This window comes from Trachypithecus francoisi, unplaced genomic scaffold, assembly GCF_009764315.1.
Source record: "Trachypithecus francoisi isolate TF-2019V2 unplaced genomic scaffold, Tfra_2.0 Lachesis_group17, whole genome shotgun sequence".
NCBI lineage: Eukaryota > Metazoa > Chordata > Mammalia > Primates > Cercopithecidae > Trachypithecus > Trachypithecus francoisi.
Genome location: NW_022681462.1, coordinates 47,117,304 through 47,133,079, shown reverse-complemented (window position 1 = coordinate 47,133,079; position 15,776 = coordinate 47,117,304). Strand labels below are relative to the sequence as shown.

General features: G+C 40.6%; 2 pseudogenes; one reads left to right on the top strand and one right to left on the bottom strand.

The window, feature by feature from the left end:
- The first annotated feature begins 2,417 nt into the window (after window positions 1-2,417).
- Window positions 2,418-3,465, top strand: LOC117062839 (annotated as a pseudogene).
- A 4,589-nt stretch (window positions 3,466-8,054) lies between these two features.
- On the bottom strand, window positions 8,055-8,868 carry LOC117062838 (annotated as a pseudogene).
- Window positions 8,869-15,776: the final 6,908 nt, after the last annotated feature.

Sequence of the window (15,776 nt, the reverse complement as noted above, 5' to 3'; positions counted from 1 at the left end):
AGAAACATACCTCAACATAATAAAAGCCATAGATGACAAACCCACAGCCAATGTCATACTGAACAGGAGAAAGTTGAAAACCTCTTCTCTAAGAACTGGAACAAGACAAGGATGCCCACTTTCACCCCTCTTACTCAGATAGCACCGTAAGTCTTAGCCAGAGCAATTAGACAAGAGAAGGTTCAGTGAGCTTCCTGATAGCCGAACACATGGAGGCCGACAGGAAGGTGAAGAAAAACTCGCCCACATGCTGGGAGGGTGGTGCACTCCCACTCCACAGGATCAGAAGCTCCTGCCTTTGGGACCCTTGCAGACCTCATCCTATATATCTCTTCATCTGGTTGTTTATCTGTATCCTTTAAAATATACTTCTTAGTACACCAGTAAATGTAAGTAAGTGTTTCTCTGAGTTCTGGGAGCCACTCTAACAAGTTAATTGAACCCAAAGAGGGTGTTGTGGGAACCCCAACTTGAAGGCAATCAGTCAGAAGTTCCAGAAGCCTGGCCTTGGGATCGGTGGGTGAGGGGAAGGAGAGAATAGGCTTGGGGACTGAGTCCTTAACCTGTGGGATCTGACACTACTCCACGTAAATAGTGTTAGAACGGAATTGGAGGACATTCAGCTGGTGTCTGCTGCTTGGTTTGGGGGAAAGATCCCCATACATCTGGTCATAAAAGTTTTCTTCTGTGTAGATGATTGTTGAGATGGGAGAGTAGAGGAAAATATGGTTTGAGGAGAGATGTCTCCCCAGACGTATGAAGAGAAACTTTCACTGCTGAATTCTACCAAACTTTTAAAGAACTCACTCCGATTCTTCTCAAACTCTTCCAAAAAATTGAAAGGGAGGGAATTCCAAATTCATTTCACAAAGCAAGCATACACCAAAAAAGTGTCTGAGACAGCTCTCAATCAATTTAGAAGTTTATTTTGCCAAGGTCGAAGATGTACCTGGGAAAAAGAGACATGGTCGTGGTAGGATTTGGGGCCTACAGTTCTAAGACAACCAAAAAGTCTTAGAACTGATCAACAAATTCAGTAAAGTTGAGAATATAAAATCAACATACAAAAATCAGTAACATTTCTTTACACCAATAACAAACTTTCTGAAAAAGAAATCAAGAAAGCAATCTTATTTTAAAAGGCTACCAAGAAAAAAAAAAACCTAGGAATAAATTTAACCAAGGAGGTGAAAGACTTTTACCATGAAAACAATAAAAGATTGACGAAAAACATTGAAGAGGACCTAGAAATGGAAAGATATGCCATGTTCATGGGTTGGAAGAATTAATATTTTTAAAATGACCACACTATTCCAAATGATCTTCAGATTAAGTGCAATCTCTATCAAAATATCAATGACATTCTTTGCAGAAATAAAAACAATCTTAAAATTCATATGGGACCACAAAAGACTCGGACTAGCCAAAGCAAATCTGATAAAAAGAACAAAGCTGGAGGCATCACACTACCTGACCTCAAAATATAGTACAAAATAATAACCCGAAAAGCACAGTACTGGCATAAAAACAGATACATAGACTACTGAAACAGAATAGAGAACCCAGAAATAAATACATGTATCTACAGCCAACTGACTTTCAACAAAGACATCAAGAATATACACTGGCGAGAGGACAGCCTCTTCAATAAGTGGTACTGAGAAAACTGGTTATCCATATGCAGAAGAATAAAACTAGACACCTATCTCTCACCATATACAAAAACAAACTCAAAATGGATTACAGACTTAAATGCAAGACCCAAAACTGTAAAACTACCAGAAGAAAACCTAAGGAAAATGCTTAGGTCATTGATCTAGGCAAAGATTTTCTGGATGAGACCACAAAAGCACAGGCAACAAAACGAAAATAGACAAATGGGATTCTATCAAACTAAAAAGCTTCTGCACAGCAAAGGAAACAATCAACAGAGTAAAGAGTCAACTTGCACAATGGGAGGAACTATTTACAAACTACTTATTTGACAAGGGATTAATATCCAGAATAAATAAAGAACTCAAATAACTCAGTCGCAAATAAAACACAACAACAAATAACCCTATTTTTTTTTAATGGGCAGATGATCTAAGTAGGCATTTTTCAAAAGATCTACAAATGGCCAACAAGTATAAGAAAAAATGCTTAATATAATTAACCATCAGGGAAATGCAAATCTAAACTGCAATGAGATTTCATTTTATCCCAATCAGAACAGCTACTATAAAAAAGACAGAAAATAACAAATACTGGAGAGGATGCAGATTAAAGGGAATTCTTACACACTGTTGGTGGATATGTAAATTAGTACAGCCACTATGGAAAACAGTATGGAGGTTCCTCAAAAAACTAAAAATTAAGCTACCATATGATCCAGCAATCCCACTACTGGATATACATCCAAAGGAAAGAAAATCAATATGTTAAAGAGATATCTGGCATTCTGCCTCCACTACTGCCATGGTGCCCGTGAGAAAGCTGTGGTGAAGGGGGGCAAAGAAAAGCAGGTTCTGAAGTTCACTCTTGGTTGCACCCACCCCGTAGAAGATGGAATCGTGGATGCTGCCAATTTTGAGCAGTTTTTGCAAGAAAGGATCAAAGTAAACTGAAAAGCTGGGAACCTTGGTGGAGGGGTGGTGACCGTCGAAAGGAGCAAGAGCAAGATCACCGTGACATCCGAGGTGCCTTTTTCCAAAAGGTATTTGAAATACCTCACCAAAAAATGTTTGAAGAAGAATAATCTTCATGATTGGTTGTGCATAGCTGCTAACAGTAAAGAGAGTTACAAATTATGTCACTTCCAAATTAACCAGGACGAAGAAGAGGAGGAAGACAAGGATTAAATTTCATTTATCTGGAATATTTTGTATGAGCTCTTGAATAAAACTTGGGAACCCAACTGGTGGTTTACCGTTGTGTCTCCACAGTGCAGACTGAACAGAGAATTGGAAATCATAGTCAAAGGGCTTCCCTTGGGCCGCCACTCACTTATTTGTAACATGACTTTTTTTTATTTTTTATTTTTTTCTGCTTGAAAATTTCAATTCTTGTGGTAATACTAGAGTAGAAGGAGAGGGTGACTTTACGGAACTGACAGACATTGGGCAGGCAGATGAGGGCGTGGAGGTGTGGACTGAAGGAAGTGACTGTTTTATTTTTAAAAGTGTGACTGTCAATTGTTTCTGTTGCTTCTCCCAAAGAACGATTCAGGGATGCAAGTGGGCTCCTCTCATTCGTTAAAAGAAAACGTAGCCAGGTGCGGTGGCTCACACCTGTAATCCCAGCACTGAGTCCTTAACCTGTGGGATCTGGCACTATCTCCACATAAATAATGTTAGAACGGAATTGGAGGACATTCAGCTGGCGTCTGCTATTTGGTTGCAGGGAAAGATCCCCATACATCTGGGAGGCTGAGGTGCGTGGATCATGAGGTCAGGAGTTCGAGACCAGCCTGGCCAACAGGGTAAAACCCCGTCCTTACTAAAAATACAAAAATTAGCCAGGCAGGGTGTCAGGTGCCTGTAATCCCAGCTACTTGGGAGGCTGAGGCAGGAGAATTGCTTGAACCTGGGAGGCGGAGGTTGCAGTGAGTCGAGATTGTACCACTGAAGACTCCGTCTCAAAAAAAAAAAAAAAGAAAGAAAGAAAAGAAAACGTGACATCTTTCTAAGATTCTCTGCCTGGGAAAATGACAGTGTCAATAAAATGTGCGTTTCTGGGCCATTTATCTTACTTTGATTTTTTTATTACAAATTTCTCTTGATGCACACAATTACGTCTACTAATCCCCTTCTTCCTAGAGAGAGAAACTGTGCTCCTTCAGCGTTGCTGCAAAGTCCATCACTCTCCGTAAAGGGGTTTGGGGAATTGATTGTAGAAGTCCCAGGTTCTAAATTAACTAAATGTGTACAAAAATGAATGTGTAAGTAATCTGTTTCTACAAGTCTTTGCAACAATCTGTCACTTCGGTCTCCAGCAGAGGGAGCTGGAAGAATAGTGTTTCCAGGTGTGGCCTCCTGTGTGGGGCCTGAAGAAGGGACTGGGAGGCCCCCCATGCCAAAGAGATGGAAGGTGCCTGGGAAATAGTTGCCTCATGCCACTTAGGTCATGACTGGATTTAATGTCAGAAGTCATTCTACAAACAGTGGTGTGGCGCTGTGTGTGCGGAGGCTAGAGAAATGCCGAAAGGGGCTACCAAGGCTGGGAAAAAAGACACAGTTTTTGCCGTGAGTGACTTTGAAAGACGCTGGTGCCCTGTAGTGCCCTTCTGAAATTCAAACAATAATGCAAAAGTGTGTGTTTTAGAATTTACGGTGTATGAAATTCATGTTTTTAAAAGTGCTTGCCTACAGATGGTTTCCACACCTGAAATTGTGCTCTGCGAGTTGCATAGCTGGAAATTCAATGTTCAATCCTACTTTGGCTCCAATTTAACATTTGGTGCTCTGTGGATTGAGTTGAACATGTTGAGGCTTTGCAATTTCACTTGTGTTAAAGGCTCGAGCATTTTCCATTCCTATGCAGATTTATTTGAAGCAGAATTGCCTGCATATTTCTTCCCTGCCTTCACAGAAGGCAATGTCCCTTACCATGATTATTAACTATAAATTTGTGGCTTGAGTTTACAAGTTTTACTTGTTTGTTGCATTGATGTTCCCATGTAGTAAGTAATTTTTAGTTTGGTTGTGAAAGAATCCCTGGCCTGAAGTTAGCATTTAAGTTACAAAACGAAACAAAACAAAACAAAAACAAAAAAATAGTCCCAGATTTTAAAAAATTGTAGTAAAATTGAAACTCACTGTTTTTTCTCTGAACTCTTGTAATCAGGTTTTGATCGCATTTTCTTTTAAAGTGGCTAACACATGGCTACAAAAAAAAAAAAAGAGAGAGAGAGAGATCTGCATTCCTGTGTTTATTGCAGCACTATTCATGATGGCCAAGATATGATATCAACCTAAGTGCTCACCAACAAATTAATGGATAAATAAAATGTGGTCTATAACCACAATGAAATACTATTCAGCCTTAAAAAATAAAATTCTGTCATTTACAGCAACATGAATGAACTTAGAGGATTTTATGTTAACTGAAATAAGCCAGGCACAGAAAAATAAATACCACATGTTCTCACTTATATGTGGAAGAATAAAAAGTTGAGCTCATAGAAGCGAAGAGTAGAGTAGTGGTTATTAAAGGCTGGGAAAGGCAGGGAGGTGGGGAGAATTGGGGGAGGTTAGCTAATGGACAAAAAATTACAGCTGGATAGGAAGAAAAAGTTCTAATGCTCTATAGCATTGTAGGGTGACTATAGTTAACAATAATTTATTATATATTTTTAATAGCTGGAACAGAGGAGGTTGAATGTTCCTACCACAAAGAAATTATAAATGTTTGAGGTGATGGATATGATAATTACCCTGATTTGAGCATCACACTTTGTATATATGTATCAAAATATCACACTGTGCCTCATAAATATATGCAATTATGTGTCAATTAAAAATAAAAAAAAGAATCTATTCACCATATATATGAGACCTTTTCCTGACTCTTGATTCTGTTTCATTGGCTATGTCTGTCCTTATGCCAGTGCCATTCTGTTTTAATTACCGTAGCTTTGTAGTAAGTTTTCAAATCAGAAAGTGTGGGTCTTCCAACTCTATTCTTCCTTATCAAGATCGTTTTGGTTATTCAGGGTCACTTTCAATTCTATGTAAATTTGAGGATCAGCTTCCCCATTTGTGGAAAAAAAAGGCTGTTGGAATTTTAGAAGAGATTGTATAGAATTTGCTGATTATTTTCAGTAGTATTGACATCTTAACAGTGGTATGTCTTCCTATCCACAAGCAAAGAATGTATTTTCAGTTACTTTGATCTTTTTAATTTTTTTGTATTTTTTATCTTTTATAGTTTTCAGTGTATTAATCTTTCACCTCTTCAGTTAAATTTATTTCTAAGCATTTAATTATTTTAGATGCTATTGTAAATGGAATTTTTTTCTTAATTTCCTTCTGGTGTATAGAAAACAATTTGTTTTTGTGTGTTGATTTTGTACACTGCAACTTTGCTGAATTCATTCATTAACTCTGAGTTTTCTTGTGAATTCTTTGGGGTTTTGTATATAAAGGATTATGTCATCTATACATAGAAATAGTTCACCTATTCCTTTAGATTTGGATGACTTTTTAATTTAATTTTATTTTTTTAGATGGAGTCTCACTCGGTTGCCTTGAATGGAGTGTAATGGCATGATCTCAGCTTGCTGCAACCTCCACCTCCCAGGATCAACCGATTCTCCCGCCTCAGCCTCCAGAGTAGCTGGGATTACAGGCACCTAACATCATGGCGGGCTAATTTTTGCATTTTTTGTAGAGACAGGGTTTCGCCTTATTGGCCAGGCTGGTCTTGAACTCCTGATCTCAGGTGATCTGCCTGCCTCGGCCTCTCAAAGTGCTGGGATTACAGGCATGATCATCGCGCCAAGATAGTTTGTTTTTTGTATTATCTGTAGAGACAGGGTGCCACTATGTTGCTCAGGCTGGGCTCAAACTCCCAGGCTCAAAGAATCTACCCACCTTGGTCTCCCAAAGTGCTGGGATTACAGGTGTGAGCACCACACCCAGTCTGTTTGCTTTTCTTGTCTTGCTAGAACTTTCAATTCAGTGTCAAATAGCAGTGGGAATCTTTTTCTTGTCCCTTGTCTTAAGGGGAACTCATTCAGTTTTTTTTTTTTTTTACCATTGAATATACTGTTAGCTGTAAGTTTTCCAGAAACACACGCTATCATGTTGAGAAATTTTCCCTATGTTACTAATTTGCTGAGAGTTTTTTTTTTTTTTTAAGATGGAGTCTCACTCTGTCACCGAGGTTGGAGTGCAGTGACACCGTCTCCCTGCCTCAGCCTTGCAAGTAGCTGGGACTACAGGTACCCACCACCACGCTCAGCTAATTTTTGTGTTATTTAGTAGAGATGAGGTTTCACCATGTTGGCCAGGCTGGTCTTGAACTCCTGACCTCAGTTGATCCACCCAAAGTGCTGGAATTACTGGCGTGAGCCGCTGCACCGAGCCGAGAGTTTTTATTATGAAAGAGCCAAAAGATTTTATTATGAAAGGGTGTTAGATAATGTGATTCTTTTCCTTTTGTTCAAATTGAAACGTCCTTGCATTCCATGGTAAAATCGCATTCGATTGTGAATAATCCTTATGGTATACTGATGGAGTCAAATTGCTAATTTTTTTTTTTTTTTTTTTTTTGAGCCGGAGTCTCACTCTGTCACCCAGGCTGGAGTGCAGCGCTGTGATCTCAGCTCACTGCAACCTCCACCTTCTGGGTTCAAGCAATTTTCCCACCTCAGCCTCTCGAGTATCTGGGATTACAGGCGCATGCCACCACGCCAGGCTAATTTTTGTATTTTTAGTAGAGACAGAATTTCACCGTGTTGGCCAGGCTGGTCACAAACCCCGACCTCAGGTGATCTGCCTGCCTCGGCCTCCCAAAGTGCTGGGATTACAGGCGTGAGCCACGGCGCCTAGCCTTGCTAATATTTGTTAAGGATTTTCCATCTATATTTATAAGCAATGTTAGTCTGCAATTTTCTTTCCTTGTGATGTCATCTGGCTTTAACAGCAAGGTAATGCTGGTTTCACAGAATGCATAGCAAGTTTTCCTTGCTATCCCCAAAACTTAAATTTTTTGAATTATTTGAGAAATAATTTGTGTTAATTTTCTTTGTTTAGTAGAATTCACCTGTGAAGCCATCTGATTCAGGACTTTGGGGTAAGTTTTTTCTTAATTATGTTTACAATTACTTTGTTATAGACTGTTGAGATTTTCTATTTCTTGTGTCAATCTACAGAATTTCTATGTTTCAAGAAATGTCTTCATTTCCTCTAGGTTGTCCATTTTTTCATCTATTTTTCTATTCTCTTATAATCCATGTTATTTCTGAAAAATCAGTGGTAATGTCTCCATTTTCATTATTATTATTATTTTGCAGGTTTAGAGCTTTATTATCAGTCTATGCGTAACTAAAGTTCAAAGCAAATTCAATCAATTCAATTCTGCTTAAGGGGACATTGTAAAGTAACAATACTTGGTATTACATGCCTCATATGATCCATTTCAAACCATAGAGAATTATACCTTTGTGTCACTGTTTGAAGAGACAAATTTGAACAGCTAAAACATCTTAAAAATGCACCAAGCTTATGAAGTCTCAAACAAAACTTGAATTTTCTGTACGTACTCCTGTCAAATGAAGTAATTTCCTGTGCACCACTTACCTTGCAAACTGTTCTTTTTTTATTTTTTTTATTTGACCTAGATCGGCTCCAAGAGCTAGAGAAGGATCCCGACGGCTTGTGATTTCTCTCCGGAGACAGCGATCTCTCTTTTCCTAAGAAAGGGACCTGCTCCCGCAGCGAGAGAGGCTTCTCTTCGGAGATCTGCGACGAGGTGGAGGACGCCTCCTGCAATAATCATCTCGAGGGCGACGACCCTGAGAGGGAGGTGAGCCACGATTTCTACTTCTTTTTTCACCATTCGACAGTTCCACTGTTACACAGCGGCCACATAGTGTTCTTCCATCTGGCTCTCGGACCGCATCAGCTGCACCTCCGGGATCTTCAAATTCAACAAAAGCAAAGCCGGGAGGGTTTCTAGCAACCCACACACTTCAGAATGGCCCATAGTAGCCAAAAGCCCTTTCCAATTCAGTCTTGTTGCCATTGTTTCCAAGATTGCCTACACAAACCTTACAGTCCAATGGACAGGAATCACCATGCATTTCGAGACCTAGGGCAAGAAATGCGGAGGCCCAAATCCATACACTCCGTTGGGTCTTCCCGCTTTCCTCCCTCCCAACCCCCAGCAATGAATGCTTTCACTCACCCAGCGTCCACGAAATGGCAGTCGATTTTTATTTTTATTTTTATTTAAGTCATTTGCATCTTTTCTCTTTTGTTTTTTTGTCAGTCTAGATGGAAGCTTGTCAATTTTGTTTCTCTTTCCCAATAAATTATTTGCTTTATTGATTTTTTCTATTGCTTATTGTCTCTACTTTTTAAACATCTCTGCTCTAATCTTTATTACTATCTTATTTCTGCTGTCTTTGGGTTTCGTTTGCTCTTCGTTTTCCAGTTCCTTAAGATGTAAAGTTGAGTTATTGATTTGAGATCTTTTATAATATAGACATTTACAGCTGTGAGCTTCCCTCTTAGCCCTGCTTTTTTGTTGCATCTCATAAGTTTTGATATGTTGTGTTTTTATTTTCATTTATCTCAAGATACAAATACTCTTTGTGGTTTCTTCTTTGATCCATCAGTTTTGTGAGAGTGCATTGTTTAATTTCCATGTGTTTGTGAATTTTCTGGTGTTTCCTCAGTTATTGATTTCTGACTTCATACCATTGTGGTTAGAGGAGATACTTTGTGCGATATCTATACTTTTTAATCTATTAAAACATGTTTATGGCCTAACAGGTGGTCCATCCTAGAGAACCTCCCATGTCCACTTCAGAATAATGTGCATTCTGTTGTTATTGGGCAGAGTGTTCTGTATATGTCTGTTAGGGCTAGTTGGTTTATTTTGTTGTTCAAGTCTTCTAATTTCTTATCTTTTCTCTGGTTGTTTTATTCATCATTGAAAGTGGAGTATTGAATTCTCAAACTATTACTCTAGGATTGCCTATTGCAATTCTGTCATGTTTTTGCTTCATATATTTTTATTATTAGGTGTGTAAATATTTATACTTGCTATATTTTTTTCTGTTTTAAACCTTTTATTAATATCCTTCTCTGTCTCTTGTGACCTTTTTGGATTTAAAATCTATTTTATCTGATATTACTATAGCCACCTCAGCTCTCTTTTGGTTACTATTTGCGTGAAATATTTTTTACCATCCTTTCACTTTCAACCTATTAGTGTCTTTTAACCTAAAGTGAGTCTCCTGTAGATAATAATTGGATCCTGTTTTTCTGTATCCATTTTCCCCATCTCTGTCTTTCAAATAGAGAACTTAATCCATTTATACTTGAAGTATTTACTGATAAGGAGTAAATATTATTGCCATTTTGTTACTTTTTTTCTATGTGCCATTTCTTTATTGCCCCCTTTTTCCTCCATCATTGTCTGTTTTGTGTTTAGCTGATTTTTTTCAGGAAAAAATTTTTATTTTCTTCTCATTTCCATTTGAGTGTATTGTATAGATGTTTTCTTTCTAGTTACTATGAGAATTATGTTTAATTTATTAAAGCTACAACATTCTATTTTGAATCTATACCAACTTAACTTCAGTGACACACAAAACTCTGCTCCACGCATCTTTGTCTTCTGCTTTTTGTTACTAATGTCCCAAATTACATCTCTATATACTATGTGCCCAATAAATAGGTTAATTCTTGTTTTTTGCATTTGTCTTTTTGTTTGTTTGTGTTTTGTTTTGAGATGGAGTCTTGCTCTGTCGCCCAGGCTGGAGTGCAGTGGCGTGATCTTGGCTCACTACAAGCTCCACCTCCTGGGTTCACGCCATTCTCCTGCCTCAGCCTCCTGAGTAGCTGGGACTACAGGCGCCCGCCACCACGCCTGGCCAATTTTTTCTATTTTTATTAGAGATGAGGTTTCACCGTGTTAGCCAGGATGCTCTCGATCTCCTGACCTCGTGATCCACCGGCCTCGGCATCCCAAAGTGCTAAGATTACAGGCGTGAGCCACCGCGCCCACCTGCATTTGTCTTTTTAAAATGCAGAAAATTATTAATAAAAATGGAATTAAAAATGAAAATTACAATAATGCTACTTTATAATTGCCCATGTATTTATCTTTACCAGAGATCTTCATTTTTTCATATGGCTTCAAGTTAATTCAAATCTAGATGTATTTATTTAAGGCACGTTTCCTACCACCAGCATTGGGCACATGTTCAGATTGGCAGTCAGATCCATAAGTCTCAATGGCTTCAATTCAGCACTGCATTTACTTAACTGTACAGAGAATGCAGAACAGAAAATACAGCATATCCAACATCTTACAGCTCACTGGGAGGCCCAGCAGTACCCATGCACATAGTTTCTCCTCCCTTCACTCACCCACACGCAGAGCATGCACAGTCACTAGAGATGAGATGAAGGGCCTGGTGTGGTGGCTCATGTCTTTAATCCCAGTTCTTTGGGAGGCCAAGGCCGGCAGATCACGAGGCCAGGAGTTGGAGACCAGCCTGGCCAACATGACGAACCCTCATCTCTACTAAAAACCAAAACTTAGCTGGGTGCAGTGGCACACGTCTGTAGTCCCAGCTACTCAGGAGACTGAAACAGGAGAATCACTTGAACCCGGGAGGTGGAGGTTGCGGTGAACTGAGTCCACACCATTGTACTTCAGCCTGGGCGACGACAAAGCAAGACTCCATCTCAAAAAAAAAGAGAGAAAAAGAGAGACGAAGGTGTATGTGGTTCATGTTGACAGAGGGAAGTCCCTGCCTTGGTTTCCCATGAATCTTTTATATTCTCCTTGTGATGAAGGCTGCAGGCCTGTGTGCATTCCTAGGGCAGGAACAGTCCCACAGACCAAGGGCTTCACAGTAAATAAAGCAGGTGACCAGTTCCCAACATACATTACTCCACGTTGAACTTGATACGTTTTCAAGGAAACAGTGTTGTGAGAAGGCGGCCTAGGTCTGTCCAGGATCGAGGCCTGCAATTAATTAATACTTCACTCACAGCATTCAAAAGGGAATAAAGAATAATATATACACTTATGGCCAGGCATGCTGGTTCACACCTGTAATCCCAACACTTTGGGAGGCTGAGGCGGGTAAATCTCTTGAGCCCAGGAGTTTGAGACCAGCCTGGGCAACATGGCGAAACCCTGTCTCTACACAAATAAATACATAAATAAAATTAGCTGGGCATGGTGGTGTGAGCCTGTAGTCCCAGCTACTCGGGAAGCCAAGGTGGGAGGATCACCTGAGCCCCAGGAGGTGGAGGCTGTGGTGAGCCATGATGGTGTCACTGCAGCCCGGGTGACAGAGTGAGACCCTACCCTCCCCCAGCAAAACAAAAGAAAGAAAGAAGAAGAATACTTAAGTATCAAATCCTCCAGCTTAAGAAATGAAACAGGCTGGACGCGGTGGCTCATGCCTGTAAACCCAACACTTTGGGAGGCCGAGGCTGGGGGATCACCTGAGGCCGGAGTTCAAGACCAGCCTAGTGGCCATATGCGGTGGCTCAAGCTGTAATCAAAGTGCTGTAATCCAAGAACTTTGGGAGGCTGAAGGGGGCGGATCACAAGGTCAGGAGTTCGAGATCAGCCTGGCCAATATGGTGAAACCTCCTCTCTACTAAAAATACAAAAATTAGCCTGGTGTGGTGGCGGGTGCCTGTAGTCCCAGCTACTTCCAAGGCTGAGGCAGGAGAATCGCTTGAACCTGGGTGGCAGAGGTTGCAGTGAGCCAAGATCGCACCACTGCACTCCAGCCTGGGTGACATATCAAGACTCTAAAAAAAAAAAAAAAAGACCAGCTTGGCCAACACGGTGAAACTCCATCTCTACTAACAATACAAAAATTAACTGGGTGCAGTGGCATGCCCTGTAATCCCAGCTACTCGGAAGGCTGAGGCTGGAGAATCTCTTGAACCTGGGGGGGAGAGGTTGAGGTGAACAAAGATCCCGCCACTGCACTCCAGTCCGGGCGATAGAGCAAGTCTCAAAAAAATATAAATAAATAAATAAATATAAATAAATAAAATAAATAAAATAAAATAAAATAAAATAACACAAATGAAACAACAGCAATACCTCTGTGCATCCTTCCCCTCTTCGCGCCTCCAGGTAATCACTGCCTTCAATTTGAAATTTATCTTCTGCTGCATTATTTTAGTGTAAACAAGTTTACATCACTGACAATATACTTTAATGTAAGTAAAATCTATGTGGCGATAAACAGATGACAATTTAGTGACCTCTACATGTGTAACAGATAAAAAAAATCCAAAAAACTGCAACAACAAGCAGTCCTCTCTTCTACACTTTCCACATCCAACTGCCAGCCAGAAAATCTTCAGATATTCATATGTACTCTGACAGTTTAAAAATAAATAAATAGTTGTCAATACCAGTACTATGCTTTCAGCTTTTTCATCACATGTCATGCAGGGTACCTGTCACCTAGAAAATTGAACTATTTGGGTAGGGCGTGGTGGTGGGCACTTGTAATCCCAGCTACTTGGGAGACTGAGGCAGGAGAATCACTTGAATCTGGGAGGCAGAGGTTGCAGTGAGCCGAAATCGCTCCAGCGTGGGCAACAGAGTGAGACTCCATCTCCAAAAAAAAAAGCAAAAAAAGAAATATACGAGTCATTAATAAACACACCACCTGTTTTAACACATAGTCAACTTAACTATCAGATTGGCAAAAATATTTACAAATCCCAGAACTCATCATTGGCACAAGTGTAAGGAAAATAGCCTCTTGGTGAAGGCTTTCTGGAAGGTAGACTGTGTGTGTACACACACATATATAATTATATAGAGTTATATGATTACATCTGTTAATATTTAATGTATGTATCCATTTGATCCAACAATGCCACTGTTAGGAATTTCTCCTCTGGAAATATCCAAACAAGTGTCAAGGCCTGACCCTCACGGCAGCACTGTTAATCTGGTAGTAAATGGGACCCAGCCTACATGTCCCTCAGTTGGGGTGAATTAAATATATTGTAGTTCATCCATTCAATGAACTCTCGTATGGTCATTAAAAATGTCTGTGTCGGTCAGGCGTGGTGGCTCATGCCTGTAATCTCAGCACTTTGGGAGGCTGAGGTGGGCGGATCATGAGGTTAGGAGATTGAGACCATCCTGGCTAACATGGAGAAATCCCGTCATTACTAAAAATACAAAAAGTTAGCTGGGTGTGGTCGTGGGCACCCGCAGTCCCAGCTGGAGGCTGAGACAGGACAATGGCATGAACCCGGGAGGCTGAGCTTGAAGTAAGCTGCAGAGAAAAAGCCTGAAATCGGGACAGCCAAATACCAGCAGCATTTTTGAGTGACTGGGTAATAAGCGATTTTTTTCTGTATTTTCTGAAATGTTTACAGTGAACGTGGATTACCTTTATTAAAATAAAGCCATAAAACAAAGAAATAAATAAGATTACAATAAGTATTTGATTAAAGATACTTCCTTTTAAAGATATGAGATATGTATTTCTTTAAACTTCATAAGTAATTATTTTTGTGATATATACAATATTAAACAGTACTTTGATGAGGGGTATAGAAGTTATTTTGACTAGGCCGGGCACGCTGGCTCATGCCTATAATCTCAGCATTCTGGGAGGCCAAGGTGGGTGGATCACGAGATCAGGAGATCAAGACCATCCTGACTAACATGGTGAAACCCTGTCTCTACTAAAAATACAAAAAATTAGCCGGGTGAGGTGGCGGGTGCCTGTAGTCCCAGCTACTCGGGAGACTGAGGCAGGAGAATGGCGTGAACCTGGGAGGCGGAGCTTGCAGTGAGCCGAGATGCCACCACTGCACTCCAGACTGGGCGACAGAGCGAGGCTGTCTCAAAAAAAAAAAAAAGAAAGAAGTTATTTTGACTAAATGTAGTGTTACTGACTGAAATTTGGACGTAATCTACTACTACATCTTTTTTTCAATAGCACCCACATCCATGAATCTTAAAGCCCTTCACTGCCATAATAAATAAATCTCCACATTATTCCTTCAGAGGGAAGAAAAAGTAATGCTGTCACGATTTGGGGGGTGTTCAGTCTGAGAGGCAGGATGGCTAGACCTGGCTGGAGGGAGTGTCCTGGCCCATCTCCTCCATCATTGACACGTCCAGGGTCTGCGGGCAAGACCCCTAAGCTTGGATTTTAATTCTTTGTTCATAAAATAATGGAAAAATCCTTCCCATTCCTTTCCTCACAAAAGTGTTGAAGGGGTCTTAGTGGCTTGAATGAAGGTGCCATTTCAACATATTCAACAGTGGGCTTTGTCATTAGAAGTACATCAAGGTTAGTACTGGCGATTGGCTCCAACTGTGGAACTCACAAAGTGCGCCTTCTCCCTCACATCACTTCACCATTTTTGTCCCTGAATCCAATCATAATTCTGCCCGAAACCTCAGCGCTGGATGAGGGGCTTTCCAAAATACACAGTGAACAACTCGAATCTCTGTATTCTTGCCTGCTTCTTGGAGACAGCCCTGATAATTACCTGATCTCTGTCTGAGGTGCTAAAAGACTTGAGCCTGAAACACACTTTTTTTTATTTATTTATTTTTTTTTGAGACAGAGTCTTGCTCTTGTTGCCCCGACTGGAGTGCAATGGTGCAAACTCAGCTCACTGCAACCTCCGCCTCCCGGGTTCAAGTGATTCTCCTGCCTCAGCCTCCTGAGTAGCTGGGATTACAGGCACCCGCCACCACACCCAGTTAAGTTTTTGTATTTTTAGTAGATATGGGGTTTCATCATGTTGGCCAGGCTGTTCTTGAACTCCTGACCTCAGGCGATCCACCTGCCTCGGCCCCCCAAGGTACAGGGATTATAGGTGTGAGCCACCATGCCCAGCCTCCTGAAGCACACTTGGAACTCCTTGCTGAGAAATAACAATTTTCAGTTTTTTTTTTTTTGAGACGGAGTCTTGCTCTGTCGCCCAGGCTGGAGTGCAGTGGCTGGATCTCAGCTCACTGCAAGCTCCGCCTCCCGGGTTGACGCCATTCTCCTGCCTCAGCCTCCCGAGTAGCTGGGACTACAGGCACCCGCCACCTTG